The 17,602-nt window shown below is 20.9% G+C and overlaps 1 protein-coding gene across 2 annotated transcripts in view; it reads right to left on the reverse strand.

Moving 5' to 3' along the window:
• Positions 1-17,602, reverse strand: part of LOC136976379 (semaphorin-2A-like) — a 47,714-nt gene that overhangs the window by 29,032 nt on the left and 1,080 nt on the right. The window lies entirely within an intron of this gene.

A 17,602-nucleotide genomic window follows, 5' to 3' on the forward strand; every position in this document is an offset into this window, starting at 1 on the left:
AGAAAAGTAATATAAATTCATAAGAAGTTTTCTCACAAAAGCTTAAGAGTTTATGTGAAGTGTTAAGTGATCCATAATGTGGAGTGTTAACTACAGTTCATAAATACATACAGAAAATATTAGTAAATACAAGAAATATTACAAACAATAAGAATGAAATTTTAATAAAATTGAAACAGAATCATTCTAAAATTAATTTAAATTATGATACAGTATTACCATTAATTTCAAACAATAAACTTAATTTAAAATAATTGTTAACTTAGATATTAAACATACAATACGGATAGATAAATAATTTTAAAAAATAAAGCATTAAAAATTTTGTTAAATTTTTCATTTTACAACACTTAGTGAAGACGTAATTCTTAAGAAATTGCATTAAATTTGGAATAATTACAAAATGAATTTTTTCACAGTTATTTTTGATTATTATTCATTTTCAATTTTCTTCATATTTTTAAAAATAAAGTAGTAAAATTAAAGAAATAAAATTTCATTAAATTAATACGCACAATATTACAAAATATATTAATAATTTTAATACCTGGTTTTAGATAATAATAAAAAGCAAATATAATCACATATGAACACTTCCTTTAGAAGTCAAAATTTATTTATACTAAAGCTATTTTTTAATACTAGCTTCACATCAACCATTTCATTAAAAGTTTAAATGAGCAAACTTGCAGGAAAATCCAAATGTTTCTAAACAGATATATATCTGAAAATGGTTTTTTAAGAGTTAAAATACATACATACATACATACATACATACATACAGGGGAAAAAACAATTACAATTATTGCATTCTACAAATTTTTTCAATTTGTAGAATGTGATAATTGCAATCCTAAAGCTTGCAAAATTTAGAATTACTAGTTTAAATTCATATAATAATTCTAACATTTTCTAAATAAGTTATTTTTAATATATTTAATACATGTGAATTATAGTTTTAATCAAAACCTTGGAAATAAAATAATCAAGAAATTATGGAAACAATTTTAATTATTAAAAAAATAAACAATTTTCATATTCGTGTAAGATTTTATTATCCAATATTTACTTAACAGATTAAAAAACTTCCTAATTTATCATTTCTAAATCAAAAAAAGTAAAATTTTCATATACTCTTTAATAAAAAAAAAACAGTAAAAATGTGTAAAAATGAATAAAAATATGAAAATTGAAATATATTAATTAAAAGTTTTAATTATACATATATATTTTTTTATCTTCTCTGCAATCAAAATTTTCAATTAAAATACTTGATTTTTAATTAATAAAATGTAAATAATTTGAAATTAATTCTATTCAATAATAAAAGTTCCTTCCTTTATAAAATGACATTAAAAACAAATTAGAAAAAAGTCTCATTTAAAAATTTTTATGGATGTAAGAATGGTAAAGATAAAATTCTAATTGAATATTCTAAGTGATCTTTAATAGTAATAATAATATTACATCATCAATAATAAAGTTGAAAAGAAATTCAAAATAAAGTAATATATATTTAAATTCACATAAAACCATTTCTAACATTGATTTTCTTTAATCTTGTGTTTTTGTTAAATAAAAGTGCATTAAAACTCAGGAAGTAAAACAGTTATATTAAAACTTTTAATCATTTGAAAAATAATATAGTTAATTAAACAAATAAATGACAAAATTAGTTTTAATATATTACTCAGAAACGATGATGCAGACAATAACTTAGATACCTCATTAATTTTTCTACATTAAATGACATGGTAATAATTAAACTTAGGTAAGTTTAGAGAGACAAAATGCATATTTTGTTCTGCTACTTTCATTAAATTTTCTCAGAATTTTATTTAAATATTTATAACTAATTCCAGATTTAGAACAAATTCTAATAATCCGAATAAGTACTCAACGGTTCAAATATATTGAAGTAATTTTTAAAACTAATTTCTATATATAATTAAAAACTAAGTTTAATTTTTCTCAATAAAACAAAATTAGAACTAAATTTATTGTAAAAATCAAATGTAACTAACTCACGAATATTTTAAAGTAAAAGAAAAAGTGTTTTTTTAAATACAAAATTCTTATATCGAATTTACAGTGAAGTAAAAAGTTTTTAATAGGACGTATTAGGTATTTTCAATTTTGCACAATCTTATGTATTCACACATCAACAGTAAAATTTTCTGTTGTAAATCAGATAGAATTTTCAAATTTTATATATTTTTTATTGTTTAAAAGAATTTTTAAAAAAATGCTTATGCTTAATAACTACATAAAATAGAAAAAAGCTGTTATGTTGATCTGACAGTTTTCTTCTAATTTGTTTATAATTATGACATCTTCATTTAAACTATCATACATTAACAGATGATTATACTCAAATTACATGAAAATAAACTAAATCATTAACACACATTACAACATTTTCCTTCAAAGTTTAACTGATCCTGTGACATTGAAATGTCCACTTTAATATGATATATCGAAAACAATCAAATAAAATTCATTGATTATATCTAATACTTTTCTGAAGTAGATGTTTCAATGTCAAAATTATCTATTTATTTGTAATTTGAAAAATTCTTATATAAGAATTGTTTATTTTGTAACTATAAAATATACAATTTTCTTGAAAATAAATTTGATATTTTGATTAATTTAATCATTATTCACTTATCAAATTACTTTTAATTCATGAAATAATATGAAATTATAAGTATTATTTCAGATAATTTTGCAGTAAATATTTTTAAGCCAATTAATATTCTGAAAATAAAAATATATATTGTAGACTGAAGACTTCATTCAATAAGTTTTAACCTATTTAAAAAATGTTATGGAAATAAAAATTTTACCTAACTTTAAAGCATATCACATACTTTGCTCTTAATTTATTTATATGCATTAAAAACTTTTTCTATCATCAGAATCATGTGAAACAAATGACTTGCAGCATAAATTTAAACATTCATTTCTCCAATATTAATGTTTTTAACATTAATTTCTCATGCATTAAATAACCTAAAAGTACAGATCAATCATTTAATAAACTGACTCTTGACTGAAATCATTTTATCATATATTTAATAATCTAAACAAAATATTACACCAAGTATAAAAAGTTTAAAATACAATAAAGTATTATAATCTACACAAAAATCACACTAATATATATATTATTTGTTATATATTTTATAGAAGCATTCACAGTAAGATTTTTTTTTTACATTGAGCATTAATAGTATTTACAGTTTTTGCAAATATTACTTGCAATTTCATTACAATATTTGTAAATATAAAGAAAAAAATAAAGTATACTATGAAAGTTATTACATTGTTAATAACAGGGAGAAGAAAAGTCAAGTGATCGTCGAAAGCACTATATTGTGTTCGTAGTCAACAAGAATCAAGCGCGACACGGTTTCAAGTGATTAATATTACATTGTTAGTTATTTTAAAGCATTTTTTAAATTGATTTGTCAAAAAATTCATAATTTCTTTTACTTTCTTCATATGTAATAAATTTTGACTGAAATACACATTTTAAGGTATCCTGAACATGATCTGATTAATGTCAAAATGATTTTATTTGTGTTTATCAATTTCTAACTAGGAGGTGATGATCTAGTAAGGGTCAATCTCTATTCCTGGATAACGTCGCAGTTTTCCAAAAAGCTGAACAGATGGCCAATTTATTTTAGTTGGGAAACCGATTCAATATATTCATCACAGAAAATAATTTTCATACCAAGTTTATTTTCATTTGATGACAGTTATTGTATTAATTTTATGAATAATTTAATATCTGAAAAAAATTATTACAAGTCATACTATCAATAAAATCATGATACAAATGATAATTTATAAGTTAGAAAAGATGTTTACAATACATTTTGTAATTTATGAAATGTTTTCTTTAGAGATAAAAACAAATTATATTGAATTGAGTGTTTTGTTTTTGGTTATTGGTTATTTTAGTTTTTAATTTTGTAGCAGCCAGTAAATTTAGTTAGCTAATTAATTTAAACTAAGTTTCTCGCTTTTTGTTTCTGTAACAATGCATTATTATGTAGCTAGAGTAACTGTATTTGTTCTATTCGTTTGTTCCCGAAAACAAGTACAAGCTCAAAAATACCAAAACCATATGTATATTTTTATTTAAATTAACCATTTTTAGCTTGAAATAAATAAGTTATTCATGTTTACAATAATTTCAATTATAGAAAGCTGACATATTAAATGATACCATGTATATCAAAGAATATACATTATATTAAGATAATACAATTAATTGTTGCTATAATTTCACTAACAATATTTTTGGTAAAAAAAATTCAAAAAACTGTTTTAAAATAATAATAATAATAATTGTTATACATATTTTTTATTTCATAAATAACTTAACACGAGAATAATAGACGTCTAATCTAAATCTGTTAGTGGTTCATAATATTATGGCAATATACGTTTCATCTCAATAAAAAGTGAATTTGTTACGCTGCAAGTAAATTATCTTATTCAAATGAGGCTAAAAAAATTCTGCTGATTTCCAATTAAATAAATTTTAATATTTTGTATACAATTCATCATTGTTAATAAAGATAAAATTATACACATAAAGTAGTTACTTTTTATATTGTGATTACTAAAAAAAAGATGTAATATATAAAAAAAAAATTATATATTTTATATTTATAAAATATAAAATAATATAAACTATAAAACAAAAAATAATCACTGAAAACTGATTGCAGATTGTAAAAATCATAAAGATAATTTCATTCAATTTAAAATGATAAATTTTATTAAAACTTCATGATATCTTAATCTAAAATATAAATAACTAATAATTTTTTTTTTACTATGATCGTTACAACTACATTTAAGAAAATATTTCTATTTAATGCATGGAGTTTTCATTTTTAAGTTAATATAAAATAAATTTGATAAAAATGAACTGTTAAATATTGTAAATTTTGTTTTTAACATTGAAAAATTTATAAAATGATAGAATATATGAACAGATTGATTAATACCTTTCCTGGTTAAATACAATACAAATTATTTCACAAATGTATATACTGTTACATTAAGCATTTAATATTTTAATATTTCATAATACAATTAAGTGTTAATTAATAGTATTATAGTAATAAAGTTCAATTATCAAATATCATTTCTAAAAATTACCCTCAATACAATTAATAGAATAGTAAATGAAAAATAAAAAATTTGGGTAAACTTTAGGACTAAAATTTTATTTAAAATAAGTCAGTAAAAATTCTGTTTAATCCACAAATCTATTTCCATGAAATATGATCATCAATTAGTTTTAAAATTTTATTGATCAACTATTTTGTTTGTTACCCTTAGTAACAAAAGTTTGTAGAACTCCTACAATTCATCAACTATATACCATATAATTTAAACTATTTTTAATATCTTTAATACTATTAATTAATATCCTTTTAAAAATAAATAATTTTAAGTAGAAATAATTAAGTTAAAAAGCAAATAATATTTTCTAAACTTGAACATTTCAACTTCAGAAATTATTATTCTTATGCATATACATTCATAAGAATAGTAATTATATAATGCAGTATACATAAATACTTGCATTATGTATGTATTAAGTTTTTAAATGAAAAGAATCTCATACTATTTAATAACATAAACAATACAAAATTTCAAAACTTTCATTTTCATTAAAAAATAAACTATTTTTAAAAGCTTTAAATAATAAAAATAATTTCTTAAAAATAAATAGTAGCCTTTCAATTATTCTAAACTTTTTAAATAACAGTTGAATGTTCTATAATTTAATATTACAGAACTTCATGATGGTCTAAAAACCAGACCAAAAACATTTCAGTTTGAAATTATGTTGCTGTTTAAAGTGTTCTAAATTTATTCTTCGTAATCTAGTAAAATATGATTTTAGAAAATATTAATTTAAAACAAAACTATCTCCAGCATTTATAAAGAAATAGAAACAAATACAAATATTGGTAGCTATCTATGTCTCAGATTTAAAATCCTTTTATTTCTTTACTGCATAACTTGTACAAAACAAGAACCTATACTGTATTTTTCTTATATGGTTTTCTGCTATTGCTTAAATTTATTAATAACTACGAATTACAGCAACTGAACAATGAATGGATTAAATGAATGATATTATATTTTCAATATTAATCATACTCAGTACTATATACTGAATCAAAATTGATATGATATAAAATTTGAGATTAATTTGCCATTTCATGTTATTCATTACCTAAAATTCTCAAAGGACTATTAAACTAAAATATTAATAGTAGAAACAATCTATTAATCATTTTCAATTGGCTATCTTTATTGAGCAAATACAGAATGTTAGATCAACCAACATTCAGAAATATTCAAATATATTTGTTTCATCTTTTTTTTTCTTAGTAATATAATATAGTATAATCTGAAAAATATGAAAGCAGAATGTAAAATTATACATAGTATATCTGATCTTTTTATTTTCAATTGAAAATTCAGTAAATATAAGTATATAATATAAGTATCAGAGAACACTTTTTAACCAATAAAGAAATGCAGTTACATCATAATCAGTTTGATGCATTTTGGAAGTGAATTCAGTCATGCATGTTGTATGATTCAAACAAAAATATTGGTTTCTGCTTCTTAGAAGTATTATAACTGCTGATCTATAAACTAGTCTTTATATACAACAAATTATAAAATTTTAAAGAAAGATTCACGAAGAAAAGCAACAATTCTAAAAACTAAAATTATTAATTATGCATTCAACATTTATTTTTTTGGTTTAAACCCAATGTACATAATTCTTCTTATAGCATTTAGCATATGGTATATGCAATTTAACATATTAAATAGGTGTACAGTATTATTATTAATCAAAAGATCTAAATGAAACTTTCAAAAACTTCTTAAAGGTTTTGAGTAAAAAGTTTTTGTTTTATTTTTTAAAATAAATATATTTACATGTAAATATATTTATTTTTTAAATTTTAGATTCGTAAAGTAAATATAATGTTCTTTTTTAATTGAGAACTAAGTTATATTATTTTATTTATTAAAAAGCAAAAACAAAGCACCTTTTCTCAACAGTAACATTACTTTTAATTGAATAGTAAAGAAAGTACTTTATTTTAAACTGAAAATACTTTACATGTTATAAAACAGTCACCTATAAAAATTTTTTATAAATCAGTTTTTTAACATTCTATTAATAAAAAACTAATGAATGTTTTTTGTAAACAGAGAATTTGATCTTATAAACATCAAACTCAAATTATTGTATTTAATAAATACTTATTTCTTTATATTAAAACAATATTAAATAAATATTAAAATAAAACAAAATACTTATAAATTCTTACAAATATAATTTTTTATCAAGAATTTAGTTTTGAAAACATATGTCCAACAAGCTTGAATTGAAAAAAAAAAAAAAAAAAAAAGAACAATTACATCTGTTTAACAACAAATATTAATGATGTTAGGTGAGAGATACCAGATATAAAAATATCCTGGCATGTAGTGTAAGAACCAGAAAATCTAACAAACTTCAGAAGAACAATGCTTTGTATATCTGTAATTAAATAGTTTTAGAAAATTAAAGCCATAGCAAAGTATGTTCTAAACAGTTTTTTTTAAACAATTTTAAAAGTTGTATATTACATAGTCTATTTTGGTTTGTCAAGACAGTTAAATATAATTTTAATTACTTGATGAAAGTAATAATAATAATAATGCTTGTTTATTGTTAACTTACATCAGAAAAAATATATGATAGAAAATTTCGTATTTGCAAATTTCATAATTTATATTACAATTTTTATATCTGAAAGTTTTATTATATATTCTATTAATTTATATAATGAATAAATTTTACAAAACTTCTCCTTTCAAAAGTTTGTATACACTGGAATTCAATTTACATCATTACATTTATATATTATGACAGAAATGATTATATTTAAGATGAGTTTTCAATTTTAATAATTATTATTATGCAATTAAGATTTAATTCAGTCTAAATTTACAACACAAATTTTTAATAAAAAAGTTGCAAATTTAGTTTACTAACACTGTTGAACCGAAGTCATTCTGATATTCAAGCTGAACATTCTAAATGTAATTTAATAATAATAAATAATAACTTTATCAACCTTTCGCAAATAAGAAAAGAAATAATAAAAATATGTAAATGTTATTTCGGAACATATAATGAATAGCAAATTTATGTCAATATTTAATGATTAAAATTACAGAAAACAAATTTCTTTTTCCAGTGTGATAAATTGGAAATTTTGATTTATAAAGTAACAAAGATTTATACATAAATTTTTTCCTCCAATTTTTACAATGATTAAGTTTTAGTTTAATAACATTCTTAAACAAATCTCCTTAGAAATAATTTTCAAAATAATCTTTAAATCAATAAAATTTTTTGTAAATGCTACAGAATAGAGAATAGTTGTCTTTTACTTTGACATTATAATCATTATTATATATATATAAAATTTTCAGTTAATAAATAAAAACTTAATTAAATAAAAATTTAATTTGATAGAAAAAAGTATTGAAACAAGTGCTTTTTGAAATATGTGCCAAGTATTTTTCAAGAAACAAAAAACACCAAACCAAATTAAAAGATATTTTGAGACTTTTGGCAGAGTTATTTGTAGCACTAAGAAAATCTTCTAGCATTTATGAACTAAAGCATGTCAATAAAACAATTTTTGATAAAAAATTAATACTCAACAAGTTAAAATTAATGATTAAATTCTTTGATAAATTTAACTTTAACACAGCTTTCTATTAAAACAGCAGCAAGATGCTTTAAATAAATCTAGAGAGAGAAAATATGAGTTCAAGTTAAACTTATGGTGCTTATTTAAATAAATGTATAAATAGATTTATAAAAACTTTCTTACAATCACAAGCACTATCTCTGATAAGTTTCCAAGTATCATCAAATAAAGCATCTCCACTCACCATCAGAGTTAAATTGTTAAATTCCATAATTTGTGTTATAAAATATAAATAATAAATGCCATATAATTCTTATATTTAGAATAAATTCTATGTTTATAACAAATTCTAATTTTAAATCTTTATAAAATATAATATAAAATAAGCTGATTTTTTCAATATATTTAAGAGATGCATCTAGTTCCTATTCTTAAAAAAAAATAATTTAGTCTGGAAAAAATAATTTAGTCTGGAAAAAAAAAATATATATATAATTATCTAAATTTCAAGCTTCAATTTTTAAAAATTTGATTAAATTCCAATTCTGATCAGTTTCAATAAAATTTAATTCTTGCTTTAAGATAAATTTAATATTTCAGTAAAAAATAAATTTTCCTATATTTAAAATTAAACTGTTATTTATTATTATAAAAAAAAGAAAACTCCACTTTTAAATCAAAATTATGAAGATAATTATTTAATTCAACTATTACCGTGCTAAATATTTTTTGTTTAAAATAATATACAAAGCATTTTTACACAGAAATATTTAATTTAACTTCTACTGAAATAATTTAATAGGAATTCCCAGCAATTTGAATGCTAACAATATGAGAAAAAAAACTATGTATATTGCTACAAATGTTTTTCAACTTTTCAGAGAAAATGTACTCAAATAACAATATTGATAAGTATGATTTATCAAGATATTAATTAATTTTCAGTTTCATTAAGATATTTTAATATAATTAAGAATGAAGTCAAAGTTTTAACAAAGACACATTTTACATATACTATAAGAATTTTCCTATATGGCATTTCTTTATTATTTCTAACATTATTATTAAATATTCTAAATTAAAATTAATAATATCTTACTATTTGATAAATGTTTATTATTATTTACTATATTTTTCTAGTTTCACTCTAATCATAATTTAAATCATGATATAGTTTTAGCATAGTTTTCTATAAAAAAAAAATAATAATATAGAATGAAATACTTTTTATTATATTCTTCAAAAATGAAAAAATTTCAAATAAAAAGATTTCAAACAAAAAATCTGTGACAAAATTGGTTATTATTTGAACTCTGAAAAACTATGTCTCAGTCAATTATATCAGTGGAAAAAAAAATATTTTACTTGAACAAGATTTTAAAATAGAACAAACTAATAAAAAAATAAGCAATGACATAAAACAAAAGTTTAATAATCCAAATAAAAATTTTAATGTTTTATTTATAAACAAATTGATATAAAATTATAAAGTTATTGAAACGGATCAATGCCTTCAAAAATCAAATAGCTTCGCTTCACTTAAAAAAAATTCAACAAATTTTATTGTTTTAACGTTTCGTCTTCAAAACTTGTCTACAGAAGGAATAAATTTATTCCAGAATGTACAGTTTGATTTGGTATTCTAACAACCCAAACTTCTGGAAAAATACCAATTTCAAAAATATAATATGATACTTAAAAATACTTTTTGAAAAAAACTCTTAATGAAATCAAATCTGCATTAGATAATATTGTCTAAGTTTACATTTGGAATTCATAAGAAAAAATTTATTGACTAGATTTCTTCTTTTTTTTAAATACTTAAACAAAAAAACAGAGAGATAAAGATATATACATACAGCTAGTAATAATTAACATATCAGATTGCATCTTCTATTTTTATAACAAACTGCCTCTCATCACATATCTACTTTCCTCTTTTCTCTAATAAAAATTACATTTGCTATTTTGAAATTATTATTATAAAAATCAATTTTCTAATATAATCTATTGTTAATTATTATAAAATGTTGATAAAATTACAACTTCCATCTTTCAAAAACAAATGTGTTTCTAGAAATGTTCAATAACTTTTAAACTGATTTATTCTCAGTAGAACAATAAATATAATTCAAACCGAAGAATGAAACATTTTAAAGGACATAAAATTCTTAAAATTAAATCAATTAAATATTTTTTGACTCCAAAAAATTACTTCGGTGATAAATTCATGATATTTGACACAAATTTATCATTTTCTTTTCAAATGGTTCTAAATTTTTTTAAATTATATTCTATATTGTTCTATTTCATAAAGAATTTTATCTATATTTTTTAAGTTTCTATTTCATTTATACCTGTATCATTGGTGCTGTGTCAAATTTTATGAATTTATTACAAAAATAACATTTATAATACAAATTAAACTTTTCTAGTTTGATATTTAATATATAAATAGATTATGTTGATAATAAAAGTTAATCTTTATCAATAATTATTTAATTGTTTTTAACAAGTTTCATGCTAATATATTTTGATTAATCTAATTATATGAATAAAGTGTGAGGCATATAAACATCTGAAGAATATTTTGTACATAATTTTAGTTAGAAATCAATTGATAATAGCCAAATAGCATTAAAATTATTTTTAAAAAAAATTAATAAAATCACATTTAAGAATGAGTGAAATGCTATAATCTAATAAAATAACAGAAAAATTTAATATTACTGAAATCGTGTATAATCATGATTTCAGTAATAAGTTTAATTAAATTTAAACGTCAAACTTCTCTATAAATTATAAAATAACTGAAATTTTTATATATATAGTACACATTAATAGAATCATTCATATTAGTACAATTTTTAAGAATAATTTTATGCTTCATACATAATAATTAAATTTTAAATGAAGTGTCTTAACATTTGTAGATCAAACAATTTACATAATGCCAAATAACTTACAAGTTAGCTCTTTAAATGTAATATAATATCAAATTACAGGTAGACCTCCTACAACGTGGTAGATACGTTCCTTGAAAATACCGTGTTGTGGGAAATCGCGTTATAGGAGACACCAACTTAATACAAAAACTGGGATTCAGTTCTAAAAAGAGAAACCTCCTGCCTTTTATGATGTAACATTTTCATCATTTTTTTAAATCTATGTACATAAAAAGCTTAAATAATATTCATCATCATATAAAAACTAAAAAGATTATGATTTCAAGTCAAAATCAAAAAGAAACATAATGTTATGCTCACAAATTCAGTCCTCATCGTCACTTATTATAGTTGTTCAAGAATGTTTGACTGGCGTTATTTCAAGATCTGAGTCATTTCATCAAGTTCCACTGCACTTATGTGATCCATTGCAATTTTTCTGTTATGTGAAAGATAATTCGTTTCTAAATACCCTAAACCACGTTGTAAGAAAATTTCCACGTTTTTTCAACCACATTGGAGCGAAAACATGTTGTAAAGTACCATGTTGTAGGAGGCCTACCTGTACTATTTATATATACTCATTCTTGTAGTAACATATCTCCACATCAGAAAAATGTTTGACTTTATTGAATTAATTCAGCAATTCAGCAAAGATTTTAGAAATATATAAACACACAAATTTAGTACAGTTTTATAAACAAGCACATTATTACAATTTATCAATGTGTTATACTTAAGATAAGATTAAGAACTGACTATGTCTTACCTTTTTAGGTCAGATTTTCTTTGGTTAAAAACAAATAATTATGACCCTTGGTATGTATGTATTTATTTTTAAAAATATGACTTTTCTTTTGATTATAGTCTCATTATTACAGCATAGATTTTTCTCTAGAATATAAACATTTAGATACTATATGTATACAGAAATAATACTATTTTTGAACATCTGATTTATCTATAACATTTTTCCATAACTTTTACAAAACTTATTAGAGCATACCATGCATACATAAAAGTAATTCAATCCAAGCACTTGTGCACTTAATAGTCCATGAGGGCTTGAAATATTTTTGTATTTGCATGGGAAACTTCATCTTCATTCATAAATTCTCTCAACAATCTTTTAGACTATGAAAATTGTTATTTCTCAGTTCTTATTTCTAAGATAAAGTTGCAGACATTCTTCATATATTATATTGAATCCATTCTTAAAAACTTTTGGTAGTAAATTCAGAAGAATATTGAGAAAGAAGTGGTTTTAACCATCACATAGTAGTTTTTTAAGCCATCAGGAATGGTTAAAGAAAAGAAGAGTTGTTATAGAAGCCAATTGTTTATTTTATCCTTTACTTTGATTCGGTTGAGATATTAAAGACTAATATAACAAAATAATTTTTCAGGAGTTTCTATAAGAGGATGAAAAAGTGTAAGTGAAAGTGAAAATGCTTGGAAGAAAGATGTTAAAGTGGAAAGAGCCAAGCTTTTTAAAACATTTCATAAAGGAAAGATGTTAAGAACATAGAAAGTTATAGATTTAACAAATCTTTCTTGGGTTTACTAATGAGAGAGATGTGGATTCACTTCAGTCTACATGGAATAAATCACAAAGTGAATGCTTGATAATGTAGTTTTTCTTTTCATAAGAGATTGCTATGATTCTGTAATCATTTGCCAATGCACATATTTTAGTCAGCTTCAATAATATTTAGGCTATATAGTAACATTTTATCAATGCTGAAATTATTTGGTTTTTAAATTGTTACAATATAAAAGTTTGTATATTAGTTATTGTGAAATCCCTAATGGCAAATGAGAAAGCAGTTTTGGTTGAATTATTATTATGTATATATACGCTAAAGTACTTTTGTGAAATTTTCAGTAGTTAGACCTTTGGACTTAGAACTTATTTTATAGAAATGATGTAAGAGCATGGGATATAAAAGCAGATAATGTATATAGAGTAAATAGTTAATCAAACTCAAGAAAATCTAGGTAAGATTAAGCAGTTAAAAGTTAATGTAGTAAAACTTTTTCGTTTCTTATTAACCTTAAATGACTAATTCTTTATTTCAAAATATTTTTTTATACTTAAATCAATTTGAAGTACTTACTAATATTTAAAACTTCTGATAACTTTTCTTTTGTTTTACAGTGTAAACATCACACGAAATATTAAAAGAATTTATGTATTTGCAAATAAACATTTTAAATCAGTAATTTCCCACCTACCTTTATGGGTCTTAACATATGCAAAAATCATGGGTGCCCAAACATTTATATTCACACTCTTTTTAAATTAATTTATTTATTTAATAGAATTAAATAAAAAGCATGTTTTATCTTTACTGTTCATTGTTGTTATTATATGTTTGAATATATTGCTGTCTATTAGTATCAAATTATAAATAAAATCTTAAAATAATACAATTTTCACATTTATTAGTTTTTTAATTTAAAAGTTAAATAAATTTACAGCAGAATTAATTTTGACTTTCTTCAAATTACCTTCAATTAAGTATATGTTTATTCAGATTGAGTTCTTAATTATGTTTTCAAAGCTACTTTTTTTAGATCATTTTTTGTAACAATTCCATTTAAACTTCAAAAAATGTTATTTTAAATTATAAAAGAAAAATTTATTAAAACCATAACAAAGTAATTTTAATCTGAATATAAAAGAACAATAGATTTTTAAATAAGATTATAAATTTATAAATTTAATATTTAATAATATAAAAAAACTGTAGAGAAGTACAAAGCAGAAGTTCAATTTTATTATAACACAATACAAGTAATTAAGTTTTATTAAAATTCAATTCTTTAAAATATGTATTAAAGAATTACTTTTAATAAATTCATCAATATTAACTTCAGTTAATTTTGTTATAAAAAAAAAATCTCTTTCAAATACAAAACATTTGTTTCAATTCATATCATTTCAAAACATTACAAATAATAAAGTGAATTTGAAATAAAGAAGAAAAGTGGTTTATATATTTCTAATAAAAATTAATATTCATTGTTTCAAATGAATAAAAATTTATATTCATTACTCTTTAAAATAAAATAAACTAATATGTAAGCTAGAGTATTTATATAAGTGGAGAAATATGAAAAATAATCTATCTACATATTTATTTTTGATGCATAATTTACTACTAGTTTAGATTATAAATATAAAATGAATGAAAATATACTGTAAAATATCATAGAATTTGTCACAAAATAGCATACTTCTTTTCATTTTCTTTCCTTTAAATTTTATGAATAATTTTTTATTACAGAACAGTCTATTGAATAGAAAGCTTGTAATTAAAATTTACTGGTTATAAAAAATTAAATTCTTAATTTTTAATAATATAAATCATTCAAATATACATTTAAATAATTTTTATTTACTATCTTTCAAAATAGATCTAAGAATTTATTGCCACTTGAAAAATAGAGAATTGTTTGAAGAGCAAACTTTATTAAAACTTGAAATTACTTCTCAAATGTTTTCAAACAATTTTGTCCATCTCCAGCAAGAAAAAAAATAGAACTCAGTAAATAAAAGACAGTATAAAAACTAAGCAATTCTTTATTTTCTAAATTAGTGAAATAGAGTAGTTTTGTTTCTAATTATTCAATCAGCACCATATAGCAAAATAAAGGTAACGATGATCAACTTTATTTAAAAAAAGAAAAAGAAAGAAAAAATAGTCTGATGAGTTTAAGTTATCTAATTAAATGACTTACAGAGACCAGAACATTAAAAAAGAACTAAAATGATGATAAATTCATCAATTTAAATATAAATTTAAAAATTTTATTTGCCATCTTTTATGATTAAGTGTGAATATGATTTCTTAAGGACAAATCCACAAAAATCTAATTTTCACTTTTTTACAGATACAATATAAAAACTTTGACTCATAAAACTAAATTAGAAATAGTAAAACAACAAGATATTAAAAATAAAAATAATCTTTTTGACAAAATAATCTACATTATAAAGAATTAAATGTTAGGCAAGATAAACATTAATTGAAATTTATAGATTACTCTATTCGAATTTTATATTTTCACATTTCATTTTTAATTTTACTAGGCCAAATAACTTTAAATATTTAATGACACTGAAAAACCATTTTAAATAAAATAATGCTGATGAATAAATGAAACTGTAAGAATTATTTCCAATTTTAATAGAAGCATTTCTCACTAAAATAGAAACTTAAGTTGGACAAATGAGTGAAATTAAACAGCATTCTAAGTGACAGTAGAAACTATTCCAAACTCACAAGAATGCTCATTTTTTTTTTTTATATAAAAAAGTTTTAAATTAAATCAGCATTGCATGTATAATATAACTAATGATTTAAAAATTTTAGAACAATTCTTTTTTCTTTTTTAACTTTTACTTGAATTAAAATTTTTTAATAAATTAGTAGGATATTCTTACAAATCTACTTAATTTCGTGTTCAATAAGAATATTAAAATTGATATTTTGCAATTTATTTAAGAATTATTATATAAAGTCAAATTTAACTATTATAATTTAGAATTTATAGTAAAATATTTAATTTAATTTTTTCTTATATGAAAATGTTAAATACTTTATTTTTACTTATTGCAGAAAGTAGAAAATATCATCAGATATCAATCTAATAAAATATTAAATAATTATTTAATAACATAATTTATCAGTCTACCAATAGAAAATGAATGTTTAATTCCTTGAATTAAGCTTGTTGAATCTTAATTTGCTAAATATCACATACTACACATCAATTAAAATTTATTTCTTGACGACTCCGGAATGTTAATAAAATCAAAGTTTGTTTTAATATTTATAACTCTCAATGACTTGAATCATTTAATAATTTTAAAAACCATCTAAGATGATATATACATTTAATATAAACTTGCATGTTTAAAAAAATATGGAAAATAAAAACTGAAAAATGACCAGTTTTCCACTGAAACACTTTTTATTCAATGATGATGATTATCATCATGCAATTTATAATATAAATATAAATGTAAAATTTTTGTTTGCTTACTGTAATTAGTTAAAATATTATCACTGCTTTTGTTATTTATTTTTTTCAAATAACTAAATAAGATATTTTCTTATTTGAAGAAGGCCATAAGGAAAAAAAAAACATTAAAAGGCTTCACAGGCCTAATCAATAGTGTCAAAAGACTATATTTTATTGCTTCCTCCTCATTGCAAGTCTAGAAAATTAGCCTATAGAAGTTCATTAATGCACCAAACTGCTTTCATAATGAGTTCACATACAAAAGAGTCTTTAATGGAAAACTATAATATAATTCTTTTAATTTGTATCAGTTAACAATAGGAAATATTTCACAAGAAGAAAATCTAAAATATCTATGGAATTAAATCAAATACTTCTTTGTTTAACAGATCAAGTTCTGTTCTACTTCATAAACAAACCTTATCCAGTTTTCGTTAAAAGATAAACAGAAAAATCAATTTGGCCTCTACAAGATGACCTTTTTAGAAGAGGCCTGTCTTTTATCTGTGATGATTTATATAATTAGCATCATTTATTATGATATAAACATAAACTTACAAAAGTTACACTGATAAATTATAATTAAATATAAATAAAACATTCCATTACTTTTATATAAATATGTAATTACAAAAAATATTAGCAATAAAACTAATTTACTACATGCACAACTTAGTCTAAATTTCATAACTCTGTACACAGTCTCTCTAGCCCGATCATTGCAATATTCTTTCTATATACTACTCATGAATTTTTTACTAACTACAAAGTTAACTATATTTCGATCATTCATAGAAAATTAATGTAAATAAAAACAAACATTTAGATTTGTCATTAACTTCATAGAATATTAAATTA

Source organism: Centruroides vittatus, unplaced genomic scaffold, assembly GCF_030686945.1.
Source record: "Centruroides vittatus isolate TY-2023 unplaced genomic scaffold, ASM3068694v2 contig_400, whole genome shotgun sequence".
NCBI lineage: Eukaryota > Metazoa > Arthropoda > Arachnida > Scorpiones > Buthidae > Centruroides > Centruroides vittatus.